The 27,434-nt window shown below is 42.1% G+C and overlaps 1 protein-coding gene across 2 annotated transcripts in view; it reads left to right on the forward strand.

Annotated features, from left to right (window-relative positions):
* SEMA5A (semaphorin 5A) overlaps window positions 1–27,434 on the forward strand; it is a 570,854-nt gene that overhangs the window by 126,311 nt on the left and 417,109 nt on the right. For both annotated transcript variants that reach the window (XM_055554473.1, XM_055554474.1), the window contains exon 2: window positions 9,575–9,667. The gene's annotated coding sequence lies outside the window, so the exon portion shown is untranslated. The remainder of the gene's footprint in view (window positions 1–9,574; window positions 9,668–27,434) is intronic.

The following is a 27,434-nucleotide window of genomic DNA, read 5'->3' on the forward strand; positions in this document are numbered from 1 at the left end:
TAAGAGGAGAAGGGGGCGACAGAGGATGAGATGATTGGATGGAATTACTGCCTCATTGGACATGAGTTTGGGCAGACTCTAAGAGATACTGGAGGACAGGGGAGCCTGCTGTGCTGCAGTCCATGGGGTCTCAAAGAGTTGGACAGGACTTAGCCACTGAACAACAGCAACACTCTGCAATTAACTGGAGAGAAGGGGCCAAGTGTGAGCAGGCCACCAGCTGAAGTTCAAGTACATTCAGGACAGAGCCTGGGTGAAGGGGCCTGAAGCTCTGATGATAGAAATGAAGTCCAAGAACTTTGATCTTGTTTTAATTAATCGTTGAAGACTTGCTACATAGGAAACATTCCAGTCTAAATGAGCATCATTAATTCAGAACTTGGAGTAATTTTTCCTTGGCAGTTCAACTGATGGCTGTGGAAAGTGGGTTACCTAAGGGAATTATCAGTATGAACATTCCATGTACAAAGATAATGTTTATATCATTTAAGGAAGGGCATTTTCCTGGCTGTCACTGATGGTCCCTTGTTCGACCTTGTTCTCTTATCTGGCCTCTGTTCCTGTGAGCAGCTGTCCCTTCGGGGGGATATCTCTGAGCATCTAGAGAGATTTTGGGGGGTGTGGAGGCAACTCCCTCAGGGAGTCTGCAGAAGGACCCTTGTGTATGTTTTAGTCAGCTTAATAGACAAGGACAGAGCCATTTTGGCTTCTTTGCCCTGAGAAGTCTAGGATAAAGTCTGGATTTTACAATTGCTTGAACAGGATGTAAAAAAGGGGGACTCAGATCTGTATGAGTAGCATCAGAAAGGTGTCTCCTTCTAAAGAAAGGTGGAAGGAGGACTTTATTTTGAGCAGAGATGGGGTCAAGGCATGCCTCAAGCCTCTGGTCCAGGAAGGCGTGACTCCCTTCCCACAGGACTTTCTCTCCCGCGCAGACACCACCCACTAACTCCTACCTGGGCACCTGCTGGACGCCCGGCAACAGACCTGGAGGAGAGCATCTCGGTCCCCCTGAGGTTTGATTTATTCTGTTTTTCTGGATGATTTTGACTGATACCAGATTGGATAATGTGATGTTAAGAGGGAAGAGTGTCTCCAGAAACTGACTTTAAGATTATGCCCTCTGGGTCCATGGGTCCGTTATCATTTACACAAACTTGGAAGTAGAGTGAAGGAAACCTCATGGAATGTTTGCCTGGGCTCTGGGATTCAGAGTTGAATAGGATAGAATGATAGCCCTTGATAGAGGAAGCAGACAAATTCCAGAGGGTGATATGAGATAACTGGAGACAGGCACTGGGTGTCCTGGTCACAGAGAACAGGGGACTACATCCCATGGGGACACATGTGGATTTCAGAGAGCCTGGTGGGATGCAGCAACAGCGCTTAGAATGACTGGCTTGAGTGATGAGATCAAGCCAACAAGATAGAATCGGAAAGGGTGAGAAATACAGAGTTCTGGATTTAGATTCATAAATACACTTCATAGGTACCACAAGGAGGGCAGGTACTGTCTCAGCAGCTAGTAAAATAAAAACAAAACAAAACAAACAAACCAATGCCCATGGTGAGTTTCATACTTACCATCCAATAGAGGAGGGGTTTGTCTTCTTGAGATTTTATGAAAGTGAAAGTGAAAGTGAAGTCGCTCAGTCGTGTCTGACTCTTTTTGACCCCATGGACAGTAGCCTACCAGGCTCCACCATCCATGGGATTTTCCAGGCAAGAATACTGGAGTGGGCTGCCATTTCCTTCTCCAGGGGATCTTCCCGACCCAGGGATTGAACCCAGGTCTCCTGCATTGCAGACAGACGCTTTACCGTCTGAGCCACCAGGAAAAGGAAACCCAAAACCTGCCCATGGTTGGGACAGAGAAAAGGGACAGGGGAACAGTCACGGGGTGGTTTGTATGTGTCAGGCATGGCCTGGATCACGCTCTCTGTGCTGGCAGAGCTTGTCAGTGGAAAATAACGGAACACAATTTTGTAAAATACCATCTGCCTTTTAAACTGGTCTTCTTTTCTTTATGCTTCATCCAGGGAAGCAGGGCTTGTATTGAATGCAGTGGGGAGTGATGGATTGTGTCTTCTTTAATCATCAGTAAGCTCAGAAATTTTCCGATTATTCAGCATCCCTCCCCCAGGTCTGATAGTTTGGTTCATGATGGTCAAGGATGAGGAAAGGGATATAGGTAGAAGGGGGGCCCTTAAGTCAAGATCCTGGGTTGACATTTCGAAGTGTGCCTATTGCAGAGAGAATGGAGGAAGCATCTTTGATTCATACAAAAAGGGTGTCTTTTTACAGCAGGTTTGCATCAGGACATGCCCGACCTTCTGGTTATGTTTAGCAAGTCTGATTTGATCAGATCTTGTCCTTGCTGGAGGCTGCAGGATGGGCAGAAAGGCTTCATGACTAATCGAAGGCAGCTGACACGGTTGTTTTTAAACGTTAGTGAAACTGCGTTGGTTCTTCCTGGGGAGGAAGTTTCAGTACAGTTCGTGCTGAAATGGGTGACATGACTCATTGCCAAATGCAAAGAAAAGAAAATCTTTTTATTCCCCCACATGTGTACACATTCTAATCACAGCCGGGTTTACAAGAAGGTAAGACACCATCTGGTTCAATGCGTAGTAGCCTATTTCTTATTTTTATCACTGATTTATATTGAGAGGATGACAAATAGGACAGAAGTAGGTTTTGGGTTATACAACACACCCAGCGATTCATATGGTGTTAAGCCTGCTGTTGTCTCAAAAGCAAGAAACAAATGCATCTCTGAGCAACTTGACCTGTTGCCGGAACAAAGAGACGAGTTATCTTCTTTTCTTAGTCTTGGAGCCCACCTTTGACAATGGAAGACCCAATAGGTCACTGGGACTGATTTCAACAGGTTTTAAATGCCCATTTATTCTTCATGCCTTTGGAGAAATGAAATGATTTCACTGCACTTGCTGGGTTTAACGGAGAAGGCAATGGCACCCCACTCCAGTACTCTTGCCTGGCAAATCCCATGGATGGAGGAGCCTGGTAGGCTGCAGTCCATGGGGTCGCTAGGAGTCGGACACGACTGAGCGACTTCACTTTCACTTTTCACTTTCATGCATTGGAGAAGGAAATGGCAACCTACTCCAGTGTTCTTGCCTGGAGAATCCCAGGGACGGGGGAGCCTGGTGGGCTGCTGTCTATGGGGTCACACAGAGTCGGACACGACTGAAGCGACTTAGCAGCAGCAGCAGCAGCTGGGTTTAAGCCAAAAAACAAGAGCATAGTTTCACTTTTAATTCAAAACACAATTTGGCCCAGATCACTGTTATCTCATGCAAAACAGCAGCATTAAAGTCTGGACACATACTAATAAAATAAATGAAGGTATTGAGAAGCTAGAACTGACACAGTCCAGCATGTATATTGAATTGGCTTGTGTGGGTTTGTCCTAATCCGATTGGGACATCTTTCCATTTCTCTACTGAATTGGTGAGAGAGCATCCTTTGTAGCTAAAAAGCTTCTCTCTGTTCGTTTTTTCAGAAAATAGTTTTCTGAGTGATTTATCCCACTGCCATTTCACTAACAATTCGCTGTGATTTTCACAGTCTGCCCTCTTTCCAGGGACAAATCCCGTCTTCTCCTTCATGCACATGCTTGAGACCTTTGTCTGCCTTAGTTCAGCTTCATCCTGGGAAGGTTTTGGTGCCAGTTGTGAGTTTAATCTGTGACAGACAGTGCCCCCTTCCTAAGGAATGACCAAAGAGCTAGTTTAAGAACCCAAACCTATCCTGTTTGCTTTAGTGGGAAGTAACAGCTATAGTTTAATTTTTTAGCCTTAAATCTTGATCTTAGAATTGAATCTCAAATTTCGATCTCGAGTTGGATCTTGAGTCCCTTTTGTGTGTGCGAGCGACTGCTTACAGGGCAAGTCTTGTTGAATGTGTTGTTATGAATAAATAGGAATTGAGAGACCACATTTTTCCAAAAGCCTCAGACATCCTTCTCTTTCTGGGTCCTGAGATTCTAGTGTACAAAGGACAGATCAATTTAGCTGTCAAAATGAAAGCTGAGAGGCCAATTGCCCATGCAAATTAACCACTTGTGCAAGCGCTTCAAAATTGCCTGCCTGAAAAGTGAGGCTGCCCTTTGAAAATTTGGCACATGGCGGCAGAAAGAAGAAAGTAGACCCTATTCAGGGACATTGGCGTCCTTAGAGAGCTGATCTTAGAAATTGCTCATTTTGAGCAGTCGCTTAGTTTTGGGCAACATTTTGCTTGAATAAGGATGTCATTTTTGCCCTCTCTTTCCCTTTCTTCCCATGCCTCCTGGAACTCAGAACACATCTCATCATCTGGTGTAGGAACAGAGGCACAGGAAGTGTTTTTTTATGCTGGCTTTGTTTCAGTTACTGAGGCAGTGTATTTGTTCCAGGGTCAGCAGTTCCTACCAGCTTTAAATACTCACCAAAGGATGATCTACCAGAAGCCAAAATGAAAAACAGTCAGGTTTCTTTTTTCCCAAATGTTGTTAGGATTAGTCAACACTTTGAGAAATGAAATATCCAATTTCCGCCTTCTGTCTTCTGTAGGTCTCAGCTGTGTCTAATATTTGTAAACCATCACATTCCACAGTGACAACTATCTGATGGAGAGAGAGCCTCGTGGTGGATCCGGGTGTGAAGGCTCTGACAGGATGCTTATGTCGGTTTCTTGTGCATCTTACTCCTTGGGTGTCACTTTCAGAAGTGCCTTCTCTTCTGTTCCAGGAGGTAGGGTTTACCTCTGCTGATCTCAGGGCTAGATGATTGTGTCATGAAACGACCAAGACGTGAGGTCCTGTGTTCCCACCTGAGGACCCACTGTTCTTGAAGCTTCAGCCATTGATAGGGCTGAAGGTCTCCCGGTGTTCCTCCTCTGGCCCAAAGACAGACAGAGATTTAAAGAAGCAAAACTATGACGTTCGTTACTTGTCTTTTCTAAATGTAGGTGAGATAATTATGAAAGAGATTTTTTTTACTAAATGGTCTTGATCAAGAAATGGCATTATTTGTATGAAAACAAATTGGCTGGTTACTAAAGAAATTGTTTCTGATTTGGGGGAAGCCAGAGGGTGAATTCCTTGAGGACAGGACCCTTCCACGTGACTAGGGAGTTGCGTGTGTCACTCTTCAGCACATCCTGTCCTCAACTTTGATGCAGCAAAGTGTCTGATTGGCCGTGTAGAGTGATGTGGGAAGTAAGGCAGAGCATCCATTTACTCCTCAGTCTCCCACCCGGCACCCATTCTCTGGTTTCCTTCCTTGTTTTCCTCGACAAACTTGAGCACCAGGCCAGCTCCCCGTCTGTGGTCCTCGCTGCCCTCTGGTCCTGCTTTCCAGTCTTAGCAGAGCTGCTTTCAGCTTCCAGGCCTTGACTCGTTCATTCGATAGTAGTACCTCCCTTTCGTCCCATTTCACAGTATTTGGTGAATTGTGTAGCAGACAAATCTTGTGTGAGCTCTTGAGAACAGAATCAGTTCTTGCTTTATCTACTAACCACCCACCATGCAAGGCCAGAGCGGGACGTTGTGTGTGGTGGTTCGGGATGTCTCTCAATGAAGCTGTAAAATTCTCGGAACTTGGGAATCCCTAGCCCAGCCGCTTATAGGTTTTCTGAGCTTGCATGTATGGTGTTTCTTTCCATGACTCTGCTAAACATCCTTACGATACCAGGTGGTCTTGCCCATTGTCACCTTATTTCCTGTAATTTTACTCTGGTTACTGTAGTGCTATTTCTAAATGGAGCTCTTCAGACTGGCCTGAAATGTTAATTTCTCTCTTGTATCTTTAGGATACAAAACAACTGCTCGGCTGACCTTTTGGTTCTAGGAAAACATTTCAATCCACCTTTTTTTCCTCACTCTAAGCCACATGGGGAAGTTTGCATATTTTAGCAGAAAATCGTGTTCTCAAGGGTGTGCTTCTATATGCTCAGTTGCTCAGTCGTGTCTGACTCTTTGCAACCCAATGGACTGTACCCCACCAGACTCCTCTGTCCATGGAATTTTCCAGGCAAGAATACCGGAGTGGGTTGCCATTTCCTCCTCTAGGGGGTTCTTCCAGGTCCAGGAATTGAACCCACATCTCCTGCTTCTCCTACGTTGGCAAGTAGATTCTTTACCACTGAGCCATCTGGGAGGCTTCTGATGGATACTTAGTGCTAATTGATGTTTAAATTTTACACATGTACTTTAATTTAGAGATGATTTTATAAACTTGTGAGGGTGGCTACAGGTACCACTTCTAGGATAGGTTTCTTCTTTGTGAATCAGAGTGTGACAGGGATCACCCTGCACGTGTGTTCACATTGGCAGCTTTTTCCATGGCCAGGCCCTAATTAAGAATCATGAGGCAGAGCACTTAGGAGCTGTTTCTACTATAGTTGATTTTCAGCTAAAGGAAAATATGGAATTGAGTCAAATGGAGACATTTGTGTTTTAATAAAACATAAGCAATTTCTTATTTAATGAGTCATTATAATAAATAGACACTTAAAAATACTCCACCTTCAGTCTGAGATGACCCACTGAGACTTTGTAGCTTCTTTACCTTTGGAATTGTTTCTCAGTTTTCTAGAAAATATGTCAGCGAGTTAGTTTATACATCAGCTAATTTATGACCTCACTGAGGGAGGAGAGCCCAGCATCCAGGCCTACAGGGGCCAATATCGGTGACTTTAGCTTAGCCTATTCAAGGTCACTGCTTTGTTGCTGTGGTTTCCAAGCCTGCGCCTACACTGCTCGGCACAGGACACGTGGGTGTCCTGTGGGATGGTATATATTCCTTTACAGCAGCAGTCCTCAACCTTTTCGTCACCAAGGACTGGTTTCATGGAAGACAGTTTTTCCATGGACCAGGGGTGGAGGGGGATGGTTTTGGGATGATTCAAGCACATTCGGGTTCGTGCTCCTATGAGAATCTAATGCCACTGCTGATATGACAGGAGGCAGAACTCAGACAGTAATGCAAGTGATGGAGAGCCGTTGTAAATATAGATGAAGCTTCATGTACTCACCTCCTGTTCTGCAGCCTGGATCTTAACAGGTTATGGACCAATACTGATCCATGGCACAGGGGTTGAGGACTCCTGCTTTAGAGGGTGGCACACCTATCCAGGCAAGGGTTGACCCTCCAGAGTAGGAGGTCCTGATGGTGTTTGTGTGGCTATCATGGGCTAGGGTGGTAAAATGTCTTTTTCACTGTTGATGTAACTGCAAGCATAGTTAAAACCTTTCAGGGTGTGTGTCCCAAATCCTGATGTTGGAACTAGTTTCTTGTTTAGATTTCAGATTCTAAAGGGCATTCTATTGTCCCCCAAGACTGTGTGAACTCTGTCTGGGCATTCTGTCCCTTGAGTGTTGCCTTTTCACAAGGAAGGGCCTTGCTTTTAGGTCTGAGGTTGTGCCTGGCACGTCTGGCTGTCCAGGATGCAGGCTGTCCCCACCTGGATTCAGCAGGAAAGTTTACCTCCTGCAGTATTTGTTGTGTGGTCCTGTCAACAATTCTGGATTCTTTCAGCGTCTTATTTGGCCTCCATCATTTTTGCCTTTTAAGAGGATAGCCCTTCTCTGTAAGTGTGACCCTTGGATGTCTTAGCTAAGGGGCTACATCAGCTAACTTATGATCTCACTGAGGGAGGATGGGAGAACTCAGCCTTCAGACCTAATTATCACTCTCTCATTTTTAACTTGATTCTGACACATGGGAATCTTTAAGAATTGCTGGACGTTCATGGCAGTAACCAGTGGGCCTATCCAACTGTATCAGTTAAATTTTGATTAAGAGATAACCAAATGGAAAGAAATTTTCGTACTAACTGTAAAATAGATCAAGAGAGGAAGTTACTGTATTCAAGTTGTTTAGTCAAGAAGTCCCAGCTAACATATTTGCTGCCCCACCCAAAGGAGATATTACTGGTGTTGTGAGACAGGAATTGGCCACTCCTAGGAATTTTTCCTGGGCCGAGTATGCCTTCTTACCTTGGGGAGAGCTCCCTTCCTCCCTTTTTGGCCTTGAAGATTTACAGCTGCCTCTCCTCCTTTCCAAAGGATGAAGTCACAGACTTTCAAAGACTCAGCTGGGACCTCAAGGGATCAGCGATGCCGCAGTGCAGGAGTGCACCTGAGCTGTGGGCGCCTTCCAGGCCAATTCTGAATATTTTACTTTGGATTGCCCCCTCCCTTCCCATGAAGATGCCTAATGGAGGCAGAGAGCCTCATGGAAAGACACTGTCACCTAGCCATTGTCCTCTGGCCTCTGAACCTCAGGACTTTCAAATGGCATTTCAACAGATAGAAAATTATATAAATTTCCAGATGCTGTAATCCAGTTGTCCTTCTGCAGGCAGATGGCCTTTAGATAATCACTAAGTAGACGGTGTGGGAATCATTGCATAGGGGGACAGCCAGAATGTTTCAGAATGTTCTGGAAGCTTCTTCTCCCCCTGTTCTTGTCATCATTCTCAGCTGCTGCCCAAGTGTTCATGCTGGGATAGGCATGTTCAGTCACTCAGTCATGTCTGACTCCTTGCCACCCCGTGGACTGTAGCCCACCAGCCTCCTCTGTTCATGGAATTTTCCAGGCAAGATTACTGGAATGGGTTGCTATTCACTACTCCAAGGGATCTTCCTGACCCAGGAATCAAACCTGCGTCTTTTGTGTCTCCTGCATTGGCAGGCGGATTCTTTACCACTTTGCCACCTGGGAAACCTTGGGATAGGCAACCTCAGTGTGTTTGAGGTTTATGGCAGCCAGAAGCTATGGACTGTGTGAGTAGAAAGAAACTTGGACAACAGGACAAGCACGAGCCCCAAAATGTAGTAGCTGAAGTAGGAGACATCCTTAACTAGTAATGGAGAAATTTCTTTTTTGAATAAGAAATGGAAAGTAACCCATTTCTTTAATTTCTGTTGTACATGGTTCTGCGGAAGCTTGTGCTTTGCAGTCATCTGTCATCACATTATGTGTTAAGCTTTTAGGATTTTATTTAAATTTGCTTTAGTAATGTGAATTGTTTTTATGGTTTACAATTTCCTTTAAAAAAGCTTCATATTTTGCATCAAATAAATTAATATGTAAATAAAAACACAAGTTCTGAATCTAGTATAGTTTATTGTATACCTTCTGACTTCATCTCCTATTTTTGAAATGCATTCTTAAGGTACTATGTATTTCCAAAAACAGAATGAAAGACCCATCATAAAATGGGTAAATTCACACAATTGGAATTTGATGCTCAAACTGCTTAAAATAATTTAAACAGGTGTGCAATGGTCCTTTTGGTTGTTTTATGAGATTTGTTTTCCTGTATTAATGATATCTGAATTTTTGTTTCTCCTTTTCTGAGGAAAGGAGCCCATTGGTATAGGATAAAAGGCGAGGGCTGTCACGTTGTAATTTCCAAGTTGTTCTGTGCTAAGCCTTACATTGTCAATGCAGCTGGCTGTGCAGGGGATTCATGGAACTTTCTAGAATCGATCAGCAATGACCATGGCCTCTTTTCAAATGGGTTAATATAATCTCTGTTTTCTCCCCCCTTGTCTTTGTTGAAGCATTGGTGTGTGAGAGTTGCTGAACCACCGGAGTGGCTGGGGATCCTTCATGTGATACATGGTCGAGGACACGCTCCACCCCTTTCCTCCTTGGTAAGTCGGATACTCAAATGGGAAATGAAGAAGCCAACGATTTCATAGATTGAGAATCATGATGGATGTGAGCATCACTTATCTCAGCTGTCCAGAAACGCAGTGAAAGAATGAGCAGGCTTCCAGAGAGAAACTGAAAGCACAGAGAAGTGAAGTAATGGGCTCAAGAGCTCACCAGTGATCAGAGGCAGGGCTGTAATGTGAACTCATGTTCTTAACCTTAATCCAGTACGACCTCTTAGCACTAAGCATGCCTCCTGAGAATAAGGACAGACACGATTTTATTCTGTTCTGGAAATACTTAGATCTTCAAAGCTCATGTTAAATAATAAGAAATCAATTTTTTGAACAGCAGGCTATACCAGGAGATAGTAAACTTTTTCTGAAACGGGTGAGATAGGAAACATTTCAGGATTCGTTGGCCATGTCATCTCTATCATGTCATCATCATCATTATCTTGTATCAGCTCAGCTCTGTGTTGTAGCCTAAAGCAGCCACAGATGATATATATAAATTTAAAAATACAGACGTCAAGCTGAGTTGGACTTGTTCCACATGACTGTAGTTTATCGAACCTTGGTCTACACGCAGTGCTCCAAGATCCCAGTGTAGAGAGTGAGAGTGTTTTAGTGGCCAGTGGGTATGAGTCCCTTAACAAAATTTATCTTGGATGCTCAGAAGTTAATCATAAGCCACTTTGAACAGTCTACTGTAACTGCAAAAATCTACTTCTTGGCTGCATTTGGTGTTCAGTGCTTATCACAGTCAGTATGCCCTGAGTTAGTCTAAGTCCAAACACCTAGACTACAGCTTTGCTCCAGAAGGGCCTGATCAAGATGGTGTTAGTAATCAATGTCTAGCTCATTACCTGGAGAAGGCAATGGCACCCTACTCCAGTACTCTTGCCTGGAAAATCCCATGGATGGAGGAGCCTGGTAGGCTGCAGTCCATGGGGTCGCTAAGAGTTGGACACGACTGAGCGACTTCACTTTCACTTTTCACTTTCATGCATTGGAGAAGGAAATGGCAACCCACTCCAGTATTCTTGCCTGGAGAATCCCAGGGACAGCGGAGCATGGTGGGCTGCCGTCTATGGGGTTGCACAGAGTCGGACATGACTGAAGCGACTTAGCAGCAGCAGCAGGAGCAGCAGCTCATTTACCAAATAAGTTCAGACAGCATTTCCTATTTTGGTCTACATATAATTTCTAAATGGGACATTTTTATTTGGTAGCCATATACCTGCTGCTGGGCTTCCCAGGTGGCTCAGTGGTAAACAATCCTCTTCCCAGTGCAGGAGGCACAGGAGACCTGGGTTCAGTTCCTGGTCAGGAAGATCCTCTGGAATAGAATTGGCACCCCACTGTGCCTGGAAATTTCCATGGTCAGAGGAGCCTGGCAGGTCACACAGTCCATGGGGTGGGAAAGAGTTGGATACGACTGAGTGACTGAGCATACATGCTGCTATGTACATACTCCTAACATGTATACCTTATACATATTAGGGCAATCATGCAATTATCTTGGGGGCTCTCTTATAATTACATTGTACAGAAGTATTCTGGTATCAAATCTTCATCTTTTATTCTAAACAAAAGCAGATGTTTACAAGACAAGTGTGAACAACATTGACATACTTAAATCATGGGGTAACATGGCAACCCTCTTTGCCACATACATCAGATGAGGTGGGGTTTTGATTTTTTAAAATTTTTTCTTGTGAAAGGATACATCTGACAGTTCAAGGCCTGCTAAACTCTGTACCTTTCTGCTTATCATCTAACAAGAAGGATAAAGGAAAACCAGTTAATTTGTGTTTCCTGAAGGAGTTTAAGTGGGGACCTGCTCTAGCTGTTCATTCCTTCATTCACAGAAGTAAGTAACTGTAGCAAGCATGTGAGCCTGATGTTGTCTAGTTTTGAGGATATACATTTTTCCAGAGCCACTGGTCTCTCGGTACTTCTACAAGTAATGGAAAAGTGTTCTTCGCTTTAATAGCAATGATATGAAAAGTAAAATTTAGATTATAAAAATATTGGAGGGCTAGGTGTGGTACCTTATTAATCGGAAAAATCAGGTTGCAAAATAATATACTTAATATAATCGCATTCATCTTAAAAACACACTCATACTATTTCTGCATCCAAGTGCCTGTGTGTTACAAAGTCTGTTAGATCACACCTTGGTATATACCAGACTCTAAACAGATCATCTCTGGGGTCAAAGTGTTGGCCCTTTATGGACCAAATGTGTATGTGTGTGTGTGTGTGTGTGTGTGCATGTGTGCTTGTGTGCATGTGTGCTTATATGCACACGCTCAGTCCTGTCTGACTCTTTGCAACCCATGGATTCTAGCCCTTCAGGTTCCTCTGTCCATGGAATTTTCTAGGTAAGAATACTGGGGTGGGTTGCCATTTCCTTCTCCAGGGGATCTTCCCCCAGCCCAGGGGCCAAACCCATGTTTCTTGCAACCCCTGCATTGGCAGGCTAGTTCTTTACCAGCTGAGATACTGGGGGAGATTATAAACCATATAGTCACTATCTAAAATTTTCTGAAGAATGTTGTATTTTTGCAGCTCAAAAATATGAAAAGAAGATTAAAGTAGTGAAAGCTGATTATGGAAAGTATGTAAAAGAATGGGAATATTCACCCATAGTGCCTCCATCAAAGACAGTGACTGTTGTCATTTAATACAGTCTTTTGTGAGTGTTGTACAGAGTGGGAACACCACTAGACGTAAAATTAACATGCTGTTTTTTCACTTCTTATAATGTATATTTTTTATGCTATATACAAATGATAATGACATATCAGAGTCTGACTCGACTGAGCGATTGAACTGAACTGAATAGCATATCATGTAATTGAAAATATATTGTTAATATATTTTAATTGAATGCATCATAATAGTCTATCATGAAAAGGTACTATAGTGTAATTTACTGCATATTTTTTAAAAATTGGGGTGTGGTTGCTTTAGAATGTTGTATTAGTTTCTGCTGTACAGTGAAGTGAATCGGCCATATGTACACACGTGTCCCCTCCCTCTTGGACCCCCTCCTCTCACCATCTAGGTCATCACAGAGCCCTGGGCTGAGCTGCCGTGTCATGCAGAGGCTTCCCACAGCGGTTTTCCACGTGCTGGTGTAAATGCCAGTACTATCATAGCTCATCCCACCCGCCTTCCCCGACTGCGTCCACATCTTCATTCTCTAAGTCTGTGTTTCTTTTACTGCCCTGCAGATACGTTCATTGGTTCCATTTTTCTAGATTCCACATACTTGCATTAAGATACAATGTTTGTTTTTCTCTTTCTGACTTCTTTGCTGGAGATATATATTATTTTCAGGTAACAAAAATCACAGACAGTGTGAAAGGATCGTGACAAGGGGAGTGTAGCAGACTCCTGAACCCCACTGCTACTCGCTGTTGTTTGCTTTTACAGCCCACACTCACTACCTTGTGAAGAGTAGAAATTTGGAGCATAAGGTAGACGCTTCATAAACAATAGCAGCTATTATTATGAAGGTTTTCTTTTAATTGAAGATGAATTCATTATGCCAGAATAGCTGTAGTTGATTTACTCTTTCAGAGTCAGTGCATTTTTTTTTTTTTTAATTTTATTTTATTTTTAAACTTTACACAGAGTCAGTGCATTTTAATAAGATTGTCAGTGGGCTTTGCAGAAGTATTCTAGACATTTTTATTTCACTAAAAATATGTTACAGAATTTGTTTTGCTAAAGCTTTAATATCATCATCATTAATTTTTTAAATCAATTCGATAGTTTTGCCTCCTTTTATATACTCTATTGTTTACTCATTATGTTATTTGGTAGGTTTTTACATTTTTTGTGTGATAGCTGTTTTTTGAGAAGGGGAGAAGAGCAGGAAAGAGAGAAAGTAGAGAAGAGGAAGGGAACTTACTTGTGAAAAAATTGTTAGTTCTCGTTTTATACTCATTTAGCTGTTGAGATTCCATGTTTTTTTAACAGATACTTGCAGAATTGATTTTTAAGAATATTAACCCTTTGTTGTCTTTCTCCCCAGTATATTAGCTTGTTAACTTTATCCTTTTAAATTCAAAGTTTATTTTAGTATCACCAGATAGTTCCTTCATATTTATTTCAATCAGTGCTTAGAAACTTAATACATTTTTTTCCTTTGCTTTCTTCTGATATTATTAAAAATACTCAACTGTTTCATTCAGGGAATTGTTCACTTATGTAAGAATAGCTATCTCTTATTTTGTAATTCTTCCCATAGTTTTATTCTGCCTCTCTTTTAACTCCCTGACAAAAATTATCCCACAAATTTAATCTGAGGAGGATGTTCAGACAGTCAAAATATCTGTAGGAATGAGAGATCTCAAGGAAATATTGCTTCATCCTACAAATAGAGATCAGGTTTACAGCCAGACAACTGGAATTCTTTCATTCTTTAACTTTCTTCTTTTAGCTTGGGGAAGGTTAACTTTGGCATTTTATCTATTTTTTTAAACAGCTGTATTTCCTATCTTTTTATTCAGTAGAACTTAACTCATTATGTTGAGCATTATTAAGTCATATGTTAGCATTTTTCCTCTAGTTTCATTTTTGTACGTAACTTTCGATTTTCACCAAAATAGTCTGTGGTGTGTCTGAAAGACCAAGGCAGGACTGGTGGAATCTTCTATGTATTGGTTGATGTCTTCGCTTGTTGAGTTTAGAGTACTCACCTAAAATATTAATTAGTTGTTAATTATCATGTGCTTATGAGGACGGTTTCATGTGTAAGTTCCAAAAGATAGAGGATTAGCTAGATTTCGGTTTTGAGATGGAGATGGAGTTGAACCCCAGTTGGAAATGTTGAACCCCAGTTCAAGTCTCCATGTTTCCTTAGTTTTCCACATTTCTTGGCTGGTAAATCCTGAGTTCTGCTGTCAGTGTTTCAGTTGGGGCTGCTGTGCTGAGAGGAATTCCATTTTATGGTATTTGCAGTGCATCTCTGTATATTATTGACACAAGGTACATCCCTTGTTTAAACATGCTGAGTGGTTGCCTTTGGGGATCAAGATTCAGCCTGTCAGTCTCAATAATGGCTGGAATACTAAAGTTGTGGCCTCCGCATCTCATTATCCGTGCCCCATTGTCCAGGCAGCGATCTGGCAAGGCCCCATGCAGATCTGATGTGTTTTGTCGTATCTCGATCCACGTGAGCCAGCTTCACTGATGGCAGAGCTGTGTGCTTCCACTGTTCAGGGTCGAAGGCATCAGAATGGGGAAACCTTGCTTTCTCTCCTGTTCTCTTTCCTGTTGGGATTTTGGCCTTTGAAACTTGTTTGTTTGGGTGAGCTTCTGCACATTATGTTATTGTCCCGGCTCTGTGACTACTCTAAATGTTTGTGAGTCACAAATGTGTGACGAAGTTCAGAATCCTTTTCTCCCTGGGAATGGACCATGTGTGCTGTTCATTCTCAGGCACCCATTAGAGGGGCTGATATCTGTGTCTGGGGTTAATTGCTTGGGTTTGAAGATTTACATGTGCCTGTGAGTATACTGCCCCTTGATTAAACTGTGTGTGAGATCTTTTCTGGCAGAACTCTCTTAAGGGCATAAAAATGACCCTGTGTTTGGATTTTTGGATTTCATGGACTTGAAGTTTTCCTGCTTGTGGTCTGCAGATCACAGTACTGGAGAGGCTTCCATAGCTGCAGAGTTGCAAAGCTAATCAACTCATGTTTTCTCCACTGGAGCCTTTCATGTGGTTTGCATGAGTGTTTGTGTCTCTTTTAGCCTCCCAGGCCACAAAGGGAGCAGAGTCATTTTGTTTTGTTTGCTTTTGCCTCAAGCTTGGGCAGTAACCACTCTTGGCTAAACCAAAGCCAAGGTTTGAAAGATGGTCAGTAGATTCTGGGAAGTAAATACCATCGTATTTTCATATAATAGTGTCTAAAAATAGTGAACAGATCTTCCATTTCCAGTGCTGAGGAATTAGGTGGGTATGTCCAAGCTGTTTATCGTTGTTGAGAATTTTTTTTCGTTGGTAGGAGGTGGGAGATGACTGCCTTGCTCGCAGTTCAGTGGTCATATACCTTTGAGAATGGTTCTTCCTGTTTCCCCAGAAAGTCACCTCCTTTCTACAGTGATGGTTTGAAGGTGAGGCACCTGCCCAACTTGGCCAATCACACGACCCACCCGTTGGCCACTCTGATCAATTCTTCTTGAGACCAAGACTCCAACTTGGGCATGAATATCCCATTCCTTCTCTCCTACTCTAAGACAGTACTTAAACAGTTTTTCCCTTTCTCTCCTGCATCATCAGTTTTATTTTCCCCTCTCTGCTGGATCTTTCCAATAGGAAAGCAAACATCTACCATTAAAAAAAGTGACCTGTTGATCTGAATTTCCACTCCAACTGTGAGCCCATTCTCTTCTTCTCTTTACAGAAAAACTGCTTGAAAGCATTTGTTTGTATTTATTATCCTTAATTCCTGTGTTTCCACTTCCTTTTGAACCCACTTGGACCGCTGAGTCCTTCCATCAGTCCTGCCTCTTTAAGATTACCTGTCGCCACCATGTTACCAAATCCAGGGGTTGATGTTGTCAGCATCGCCCCTGCAGTCAGGGTCAGCAGCATTCCTACAGTGTAATCCATCCGTCTCAGCTCCTTGAAGCACTTGCTCCATCTGGTTTCAGGACACTGCCATTCTCTGGAGTGACTCCCACATCTCTGGCCATTTACCTCAACTGCCTGACTCCCTGCCCTACAGCCATTGGAGTCTTGCGGGGTCTTGCAGTGCCTTGACCTTCCCTTCTCCCCTGACCATCCCCACCATTTGTATTGTTTCTGCTGTCCCCGAAATGTAAGCTCCATGAAGTCAGGGATTTTTGCCAATTTTGATCACTGCTCCATCTTCAGGCATAGAGAATGACCTCAGACATAAAAGCTGCCAATAATTATTTGTTGGATGGATGGCTGGATGATTTTCAAAACTAGGTCAGAAAAACCTAATTTTAGTTTGGACACAGAACTGGAAGTACATGAGATTGTCTGTAAGAGGAAGGAATGGGCTTATTCAACCTCTGTATCCAACCTAAGTTTAGTGTATTTGGTGTAATTTTTCCCATATTGTCCAGCAGGTGGGTACATGTTCATTAAGTCTCAGTTCATATGTCACCTCTTCTACTGAGCCTTATCGTCCTTATTCATAGCCAGATAAATGATGCAGCACCTCCACATTCCTAGGCCTGTTCCCATAATGGCAGTTTAAAATTGGACTCATTATACTGTTCCCTGTAGACATGTAGTCCTTTCCTTTTCAGACCAGGAAGCCCTTGACTTGATTGTGTTTATTTTCCTAATCCTTAACACACAATAAGCACTGAATATGTACATGTTATTCAGTGAAGGGATTCTGATTGAAATTTTTTAAAACATGATTTAATAATCCTTAAGAGTGTGATAATGGTGTGCTCCTCTGGCCTTCTGATCATGCTCTGTTTGATTTAAGATGTTTATTTCATGATTTTACAATAATTAAATAGATTTGTGGTAGCCATTATAGACTGCCCCCAAATTGTCCAGCTGTGGCCATTTACCGTTTCCACAAATAATTTTTGCTGTTTCTGTATAAGGGTACCTCATTCATAGTGCATCTTAGAGAGGAAAGAGTGCACAAGCCTCTCTAAGTGTGTTTCTCGCTCAGAGTGGTCTATGAATTGTGCACGTACCTGAAAGGGGTGTGGGCAGTAGTCCGTCAGCACATAGTCCATAACCACACTGTAAGATCAGAAGGCAGTTCCTTCCTGCCTTTAACATTTCTAACACAGAGTACTTGGACCCACTGTCAAGGTCACAGTGGAATCTCATCAGTTTCATCTTCAAGAAGTACATATCATTAAATGTAAGAATGACACTGTGCAGCATGGCTGAGCCAAGCTCAGAACCCTGAAGTTGTGTTTCCTGTGAGGTAGTTACCAGGGATGTACATGCTCAAAATCAGCCCTGTGTGCCTCACAGAGTCCCTGCCACGCTGGGACCATAAACCTCTGGGTCAGTAGAATAGTCTGTCTATAGATAGATGGATAGAGAGAGAGGTATATTCATAGATATATGGGGGCTTCCCTGGTGGCTCAGTGGTAGAGAATCCGCCTGCCCATGAAGTAGATGTGGGTTCAATCCCTGGGGTGGGAAGATCCCCCTGAGGAGGAAATGGCCGCCATCCAGCATTCTTGCCTGGAAAATCCCATGAACAGAGGAGCCTGGCAGCCTGCAGTCCATATGGGATCACAAAGAGTCAGACACAACATAGCAGATAAACATCACCACCGCCACCACCACCACCATTCATAGATATATAGGTTTGTAGATAGCAATACAGATGAAATAAACATAAATATACATATAGACAGAGAAAGCGCTAGCACTGAGCTCATGAAAGTCACTAAAGCAGGAGTAGCCAATGAAATAAGTGTCACTGAAACATTGTACCAAATGGACTTTCCTGGTGGTCCAGTGGCCTTAAGGCTCCATGTTCCCAATGCAGAGGGCCTGGGTTCGATCCCTGATCAGAGAACACATATCATATGCCTCAGCTAAGACCTGATGAAGCCAAATAAGTAAATAAAAATAAATATTAAAAAATACAACAGCGTACTAAAGCCCAGCTTTTTGGCTTAATTATAAGTTTCTGGTAAATTGATTGATAGCTACTGAATGATCCACAACTATGAAGCGCCTTTTAGATAAATAATCTTTCATTGACTTGGGGCTACAAATATGTGCATATTCATTGTTGCTGTTGTTTGATCACTAAGTCGTGTATGACTCTTTGCCATCCCATTTTCTGTAGCCTGCCAGGCTCTTCTGTCCATGGGATTTCCCAGGCAAGAATACTGGAGTGGGTTGCCATTTCCTTCTCCAGGGGATCTTCCTGACCCAAGAATCAAACCTGCATCTCCTGAATTGCAGGTGGATTCTTTCCCACTGAGGCACCAGGGAAGCCCTACACATACGTATACACAAAAATATTTTTCACTGGAAGTTGCAGACAGATGGCCACCATTTTTATCACTCATCCCTGAACACAGATGCAAGTTCTGAGCTATGAGCAGCAGTAGGATGCAGCCACAGGCCAGGTACACAGTAGGACCCAAAGATGAAGGAACATCAGTGAAGTAATGAGTGAACACATGTTGCCCATATAAGTGCTCATTCTGAAATATCTTCACTGAAGCAAGCGTATTTTTAGTAGGCAAATCTAACTAAATCCCAACCAACTATGACTTTTCTTTTTTTGATTTCCCCTGCTAAATTTGATAAGCCGTTGTATGCTAGATTGATCATTCCACTGCCATGGTTCTAGGAGCTGATCACATTTGTTGCAGCTTTCTATTTTTTGTGCTTTTGCATCACCGACTCGATGGACATGAGTGTGAGCAAGCTCTGAGAGTTGGTGATGGACAGGAAAGCCTGGCTTGCTGCAGTTCATGGGGTTGCAAAGAGTCGGACACAACTGAGCGACTGAACTGACTGATCCTCTTCTCTGTTGCTGCTGCTGCTAAGTTGTGTCAGTCGTGTCCAACTCTGTGTGACCCCATAGATGGCAGCCCCCCAGGTTCCCCCATCCCTGGTATTCTCCAGGCAAGAACACTGGAATGGGTTGCCATTTCCTTCTCCAATGCATGAAAGTGAAAAGTGAAAGTGAAGTCACTCAGTCATGTCCAACTCGTCGCAACCCCATGGACTGCAGCCTACCAGTCTCCTCTGTCCGTGGGATTTTCCAAGCAAGAGTACTGGAGTGGGCTGCCATTGCCTTCTCCGGATGCTCTTCTCAGATTAGTCCATAATCCAGATGTAATAGGAATTTTGTCAAGTTCTTAGAAATTTTTTTTCTGGGATGTTATATTAATAGCAATAATAAGAAAAATGAATTGTGGTGGTCTGACTTGTGTTCTGTGGTTATAACATTAAGTATTATGTATATTCTAACTTTGACAGTTATTTTCTGGTTCAAGTTATGTCTTTATGGAAGAGGATTTACAGAGTCATTGCAAAAAGTTGGACATGACTGAGTGACTAACACTTTACTTTTTTGTTTTCTTAAGCAAATTCTGGCTGGTCAGTTATACCTACAACTAATATTTCTAAGCACAGGTTCATGGTTTGTGAATGCGTTCTTGATTTAGAATAGGTTCTTCTTTTTATCTGAGTGCAGCTCAGATCTCCTTATGTTGAAAGCAAGGAGTATAAATATTCTGGGTCACCTCCACCTGCCTGTAGGTTTGGGTCTGAAGGACTTGGATCTGTTCACCAGTGGAAGTCATTAAACAGCCCCTTGTAATGTGGTAATGATAATAGACTTTCGATAGAGGTTGTTCAACATTTCTTCTTTTGGAACTTTTTATAAACCACTGATAATAACAGCTTAGTAATAATTCATATTAGTGGCTCAAGTTGCTTGAGCACACCGTACATCCCAGGCACTGATATAACTGCTTTATTTATATCATTTCATCTTCTCAGCAGCCATACAAAGCAGGTTCTAACATTATCCCCAGTTTAGTGATGAGTAAACCAAAACATGGATAGTTAAGAAATTTGCCAGCATAATTCAGAGGTTACCTGCATGCCAACCTCAGTGGATGATATATAACTTCTGAATTTAGAATCAAGATGTGTTTCACCCCCTTTATCTTTTAAAGGTCACCAAGGGAACTCCAGGGCAGAATATTCCTTATCCTAAATGTTATTGCAAAATAAAGCTGCTATAGGTTTCTGCAAACAGTGTCTTGGTTTTATTTCCCTGAGCCAGCAAGTATGTTGAGGGTTGGAACCCACTTTCAGTGTGTAATTTCCTTGCAGAAAACACATGATTGGTGGTTAATCTCAAACAAAGTCCCTCATGGATGAACATCTGTATAAACACACGGTACCTCTGAAGCATCTCTTCCTGGACACATGGGTCATCAAGGACTAGAGGGCATCCCGATTCATGTCAGATTAGAAATTGTGTTTCTATTATCATTGTAACAGACTAACCACTTTTCTTGAAAATTGTGAAGAAAGTGACAGGGAAGAGATCACCTGTGTCCAGCTGTCCCCTCTTTATTTATTTATTTTTTTTTATTATTTTTTTAAAATTTATTTATTATTTTATTTTATTTTTTAACTTTACAATATTGTATTGATTTTGCCATATATCAACATGAATTCGCAATACACGTGTTCCCCATCCTGAACCCTCCTCCCTCCTCCCTCCCCTTACCATCCCTCTGGGTCTTCCCAGTGCACCAGCCCCAAGCATCCAGTATCGTGCATCGAACCTGTACTGGCGACTCATTTCATATATGATATTATACATGTTTCAATGCCACTCTCCCAAATCACCCCACCATCTCCCTCTCCCACAGAGTCCAAAAAACTGTTCTATACATCAGTGTCTCTTTTGCTGTCTCATATAAAGGTGTCCCCTCTCTTTAAATAGATATTTACTGAGTACATACAGGGTAGGAGCCTCTTATGTATTGGAAATATACTGACAAACAAGAAGGCTCCCAGTTCTCATGAAGCAGATATTTTAGGAGACAGTTAGATTATAAACAATTATTGCATCACACCTGATGTGAAGAGCCAACTCATTGGAAGAGAACCTGATGCTGAGAAAGATTGAGGACAATTGGAGAAGAGGGTGGCAGAGGATGAGATGGTTGGATAGCATCCCCGACTCAAGGGACATGAATTTGAGCATACTTGAGGAGATAGTGAAGGACAGGGAAGCCTGGTGTGCTGCAGTTCATGGGGTCACAAAGAGTTGGACACGATTTAGTGACTGAACAACAACAAATAGAAAAGTAACGAATAGTGGTAAGGACTATGCAGAACTTGCAGATAGGGTCGTATGGTAGGCAGTGAAGAAGGGGCAACTTTGGGCACTCGTGTGTGTAGTGTGGAAGGGGAGAGTGGTGTGACTTCAGATCAAGAGATGGGCAAGAGTTAGAGTGTGTAGGTCTCTGTGATAGGACAGGAAACCTGGTTATTTATAATGGGCACTGGGAAGCCTTTGCTGAAACAGTGGTGGTGCAGGATTTGTTTGCATTTTTAAATTGTCATTTAAATTTTCATGGTTGCCATTAGGGAAGTGGATGATAGAATAGCAAGAGGGGAAGGAGGAAGACCGACTAGAAGGCCATCACAGGTGACCGGATGAGGCCTGATGGTGGTACTGATTAGGGTGTTGGTGGAGGTAGAGGAAACCAGATGGATTTGGCATATTTTTAGAAGCAAGGAGAGTGATATACTCTGATGGCTTGGCCACTAGGGGAGAGGGGAAGAAAAACTAAGAGTCCTGTTTAGCTTTGGGCTTGAATGAGTTGGTGGATGGACCATTGGGTGAGACAGAAATTCTGCGTAAGTGTAGGTTTTGGAAGGAAGAGCAAGAAGTCTCCTAGGACCATGTACATTTTGAGCTGAAGCCTTTCATTTCTCACTCAGTTGGACAGAATAGGCAGTCATGTATGTGAGTCTGGATATTTGGAAATGACTGGGGCTAAAGATCAGTGTTTCAGAGTCACCTCTGTATTTGACAGTAAAGTCCAAGGACTCTCCCCCAGGAAAGACCAGAGAGAGGAAAAGAGCACCTTGGACATGACTGTGGGTGCTGGAACGTTTGAGTAGGGTGTGAGCATCTGTTGGAGAGTGATTCATAACATTCTGCTTGATATAGTAGTGCTTTTATATTTCAGAAGTGACGGAAAAAGTGACAAGAAGTCCCAAAGGTAATTCTTGCCTTGAGGGATTTCATCCAACATATGGTTTGTGTATGTGCGCATGCTCAGCCACGTCCCTCTCTTTGCAACCTCATGGACTTTTGCCTGCCAGGCTCCTCTGTCTGTTAAATTTTCCAGGCAAGAATCCTGGAGTGGGTTTTCATTTCCTTCCCCAAGGGATCTTCTCCACCCAGGAATCAAACCTGTGTCTCCTGTGTCTTCTGCATTGGCAAACAGATTCTTTACCACTGAGCCACCTGGAAATCCTTCATTCAACATGTTAGCAGCAAAATTCTCCACTGTTGTAATAGAAAATGCCATGCTGGTTATGGGAAATGGGGTCATATTCATACAAAAGTATAGTATTCCCTCCGTGTCTGTAGGGGATTGGTTCTGGGACCTCCTGGAGACCAAAATCCAAGGATGCTCAGATTCTTTTCAGTAAGTCCCCGACATGCAAACCGTTAAGTTGTGAACTTTCAAATACATTGAGTGTCCAATCATGTAAGTTATTTCATATGTCTGGTGTAATTTTTGAGGTACTGTATTGTAAGATTAAAAATGTTCTCTTTATTTTTTGTGTTTGTTTTTTATGTATTATTAAGTGAAAAGCATTATAAACCTATTGCAGTACAGTACTGTACTGTATAGCCACTTGTGTTAGTTGGGTACCTAGGCTAACTTTGTTGGACTTATGAAAAAATTGAACTCATGAACTCAGTCTTGGAATGGAATTTGTTCATATGTAGGGGACTTACTGTATATTAAGTGGTGGAGTACAATACTCGGTCCTTGGTTTCTCCAAGTTGATCTGTGGTCGGCTGAGTTGCAGATGCAGAAACTGGGGATGTGAGGGATGACTGTATGTGAAGCAATATGATTTATTTTCAGCATTCATTTTGCTTTTTTCTTTCAATCAGCAGTTCTACTGTTTCAGTTAACTCACTGTTTCTCAAAAGCAGTCTCTTCCCAGTTGAGTCTTAGAAGGCACTGGGCAAGGTATGAAGTGTATTTTTAACAATCCACCCAGTTTGCTTTGGGCTTTCCTTGTGGCTCAGCTGGTAAAGAATCTGCCTGCTATGCTGGAGACCTGGGTTCGATTCCTGGGTTGGGAAGATGCCCTGGAGAAGGAAATGGCAACCCACTCCAGTATTCTTGCCTGGAGAATCCCATGGACAGAGGAGCCTGGCGGGCTACTGTTCACGGGGTCGCAAGAGTCAGACATGACTGAGCGACTTTCACTTCTCTTCGGTTTTCTTTGTTACCAACATGCTACTTTCTGGCATTAAAATTTTGCACTGCTGTTTCCTCTTCACTCACTGTGTTCATTCAATTACTATAATTACATATATGTTTCCAGGAAACTTGAGCTAGTGAAAGTTCAGTATTAAGAGGTCTGGGGAATGTTTCTGCCAGTGCGTTGCACATTCTCAGTGTCAGTTCTGGCAGCCGTCTGCATCCTTGTTGATTGAATGACTCTCTATGCATGCTTGCAGTGTGCTAGGTAAGAGAATGTGACACGCTGTTAATAATAATGCAGCGGACAATGACGAGGGCCAGAGAGCCCACAGCGTTTGATTCCCTGCAAAGATTCTTCTAATTAACCCCACTTGCATTGTTAATAGCTTTCATAAAAGGATCAGAGATATAAAGCTCAGGATGTCACCAGAATTTTATCAGTGGTTTAGAACTTGATTTCTATCAAGGAGAAGTGCATTTGGCCAATTAACGTAAAGTTGAGGACTCTTGTTTCTCCTAGAAACTGAAAATAACATTCAGCGCTGGCCATTAAGATTCCCTGAGACAGTTGTATTCTGCTTTAAGCCAGATTACAGAGCTGTATGTTGGAAAGTAATGGGTTTGAGCATCTAGAATCCGTAGAGAGACTTGTGAAAAGGACACACATAATTTGTAAGGCATAGTGATCAAGCACTTGTTAAAACGGATGAGCTGAACTAAAGAATGTCATTTCCCCCCCAGCGAGTCGTTTCATAGGTAAAATGCCAACATAGAAAGTAGTTTATAAATCACCCAAAAGATCTTATTTTTTTTTAAGGAAAAACTTTATTGAGGTAAGATTGATCTGTAAGAAGTTAAACGTACTTTGTGCATGGATCTTAATGAATTTGGGGATAAAAATACAGCTGTGAAACCATCTTTGCCATCAAGAGTGTCACTGCCCAAAGTTTCCTCTTGTCTACTTTGTTCTTATTAATTTTTTAAAATTAGTTTTTATTGGAGTATAGGTGAGTTACGATGTTGTGTTAGATTTGGGTGTACAGCAAAGCGAGTCAGTTATACGTATATGCATGTCTACTGTTTTTTAGATTCCTTTCCCTTATAGGTCATCACAGAGTATTGAGTAGAGTTTCATGCTATACAGTGGGTCCTTATCAGTCATCTGTTTTATCTGTAGTAGTATGTATATGTCCTTCCCAATTATTTTGGTAGAATACTTAACCTAAGGTCAACCCTTTTAGCAAATTTAAGCTTGCAATATGGTCTTGTTATTATCAATAGACTCCATGGTGTAAAATATATCTCATTTTTAAAATTCACCTTATTTCTAGAGATTGGGGCTCATCTCTCAAGAATGCCATTTGAACAAGTCAGTCTGGGGGTTATTAGTCAACCTTCAGCACCCTCAGTTTCAAGGAGTCTGAATTTTAAAGTTATGTGACTTCTCTTCTCTGATGTAGGGTTGTGTCTCTTCTTCCCTTTCTAAAATTTATTTTTATTTTAAAAAGTTCTACAGTGCTTTACAGTTTTCAAAAGCATTACACACGTAGTAGCGTATGATTCCATAATAACCCTTGTTTAAATCCCCTACCCCTGTACTGCTCCTTCCCCCGGCCACTCCCCACCAGTAACCACTAGTTTATTCTCTACGTCTGTGAGTCTGCGGCTTTTTGTGTTATTCACTAGTTGGTTGTAATTTTTAGATTCCACGTGTGGGTGACATCAGACAGTATTTGTCTTTATCTGACTTACAAGTGTCTCTTCTTAAATGAATGATGTGAATGAAGCTCGCTGAGGACAGTAAAATATGAAACTGGGATTTGCCTGGACTGATGAGGGCTTTGAATGATCGCTGGAAGACTGAGACTCAGAGATCACATCACTTGGAATTATATTTATATTATCACTTTGCTGTGGATCTAGCCTGTCACATTAGGTTACTGAGGTGAGAGGCGATTCCATTATCCTTTTTAAGACTTGTTTTATTGAACCATTTGGGGATTAGAAAAACTCCATAGCATTTTTAATGTTGATACTAGTGTCAGTCTGATAAAAATTGGACAAGATTCAAAACCTCAAGAACACTGAGAGATGCTCACGAGAATCAGGTAAAATGATAAACATATTTTTCTCACTCTTTACCACCTAACAATTTTGAGCTTCCTGATGCTAGAGACAGTTTCTCAACTAAGCATATCATGTATTTATTCTGGTAAAAAAAAAAAAATCCACTTTGCACAGCACAGAGTAGTATTTGTAGCTGAAAAGTCCCAAAAAATCTGCCCAGATTCAAGAATTACAGAGAGTGCTGCATTTAGTAACATCTACCCCAGGGGTCAGGAAGGACCAGCCACGTTGTCAACTGTGTGGGTCATCATGTTCTTCTCAACCAGGGAAGGGGAAAAATGACGTTTGTGCTAAGGGTGAAGAATGCATTTTTGGACATGTAGTTTTATTTATACTGGATCCTTTCCAAGTTTATGTTCAGTGGGTTTTTGAGTCTTAATTTTAGCAGTGGCAGGCTGGGAATTTTCTGCTGATTTCCTCCTTGTTTTTTGGCGACAGAAGGGCTAGAATGTAATTTGGTTGTCATTTAAAAAACAATCTGTGCCACAGACAATGTATACAATCTAACAAGTTGAGTATCAGATACAGACAATATTTGTAATGCATATGATGGACCTATGGTTAGTATCTCTATGTACAAGTAGCTATATATTGATAAGAAAAATTCAAGCAGCCCACAAGGAAATGGGCAAAGATATGAGTAGATAGTTCACATATGAGTAACTTCTGCTGTCCAGTAAGTAGATGACATAATGTTCCATCTACTTCCAACTCTCAAAGGAACATAAAACACTGCTGGTGGTAAGGACTAATGAAAGAGGACTCTCACCCATTCCTGGTGGAAATGTGAATTGCTTGTATTTGGGGGAAAGCAGTCTGACTTCCCATTAAAAATATATGTAGTTTTTGACCCAGCATTACCACTTCTGGGAATATAGAGTATAAAAATAAAAACACAATATTTCTCTTTCTCTGTCTGATTTCAACCTGGATGGGAGGGGAGTTTGGGGGATAATGGATACATGTGTATGTATGGCTGAGTTGCTTTGCTGTGCACCTGAAACTTTGCTATGCTTCTAAAACTTTATCACAGTGTTGTTAATTGGCTATTTTGTTGTTCAGTCGCTCAGTTGTGTCCGACTCTTTGTGACCCTCTGGGCTGCAGCACGCCAGGCTTCCCTGTCCATCACCGACTCCCAGAGTTTGCTCAAACTCATGTCCATCGAGTCAGTGATGCCATCTAACCATCTTATCCTCTGTCGTGCCCTTCTGCTGCCTTCAATCTTTCCCAGCATCAGGGTCTTTTCAAATGAGTCAGTTCTTCACATCAGGTGGCCAAATTATCACAGCTTCAGCTTCAGCATCAGTCCTTCTAATGCGTATTCAGGGTTGATTTCCTTTAGGATTCACTGGTTTGATCTCCTTTCAGTCTAAGGAATTCTCAAGAGTCTTCTGCAAGGCCACAGTTCCAAAGCATCAATTGTTTAACGTTCAGCCTTCTTTATGGTCCAGCTCTCACATCCATACATGACTACTGGAAAAACCATAGCTTTGACTATATGGAACTTTGTTGGTCAAGTAATGTCTCTATTTTTTAATACACTGTCCAGGTTTGTTATAGCTTTTCTTCCAAGGAGCAAGCGTCTTTTAATTTCATGGCTATAGTCACCATCTGCAGTGATTTTGGAGCCCAAGAAAATGAAGTCTGTAA

The sequence above is a fragment of the Bubalus kerabau genome, chromosome 18 (assembly GCF_029407905.1).
Source record: "Bubalus kerabau isolate K-KA32 ecotype Philippines breed swamp buffalo chromosome 18, PCC_UOA_SB_1v2, whole genome shotgun sequence".
Classification (NCBI taxonomy): Eukaryota; Metazoa; Chordata; class Mammalia; order Artiodactyla; family Bovidae; genus Bubalus; species Bubalus kerabau.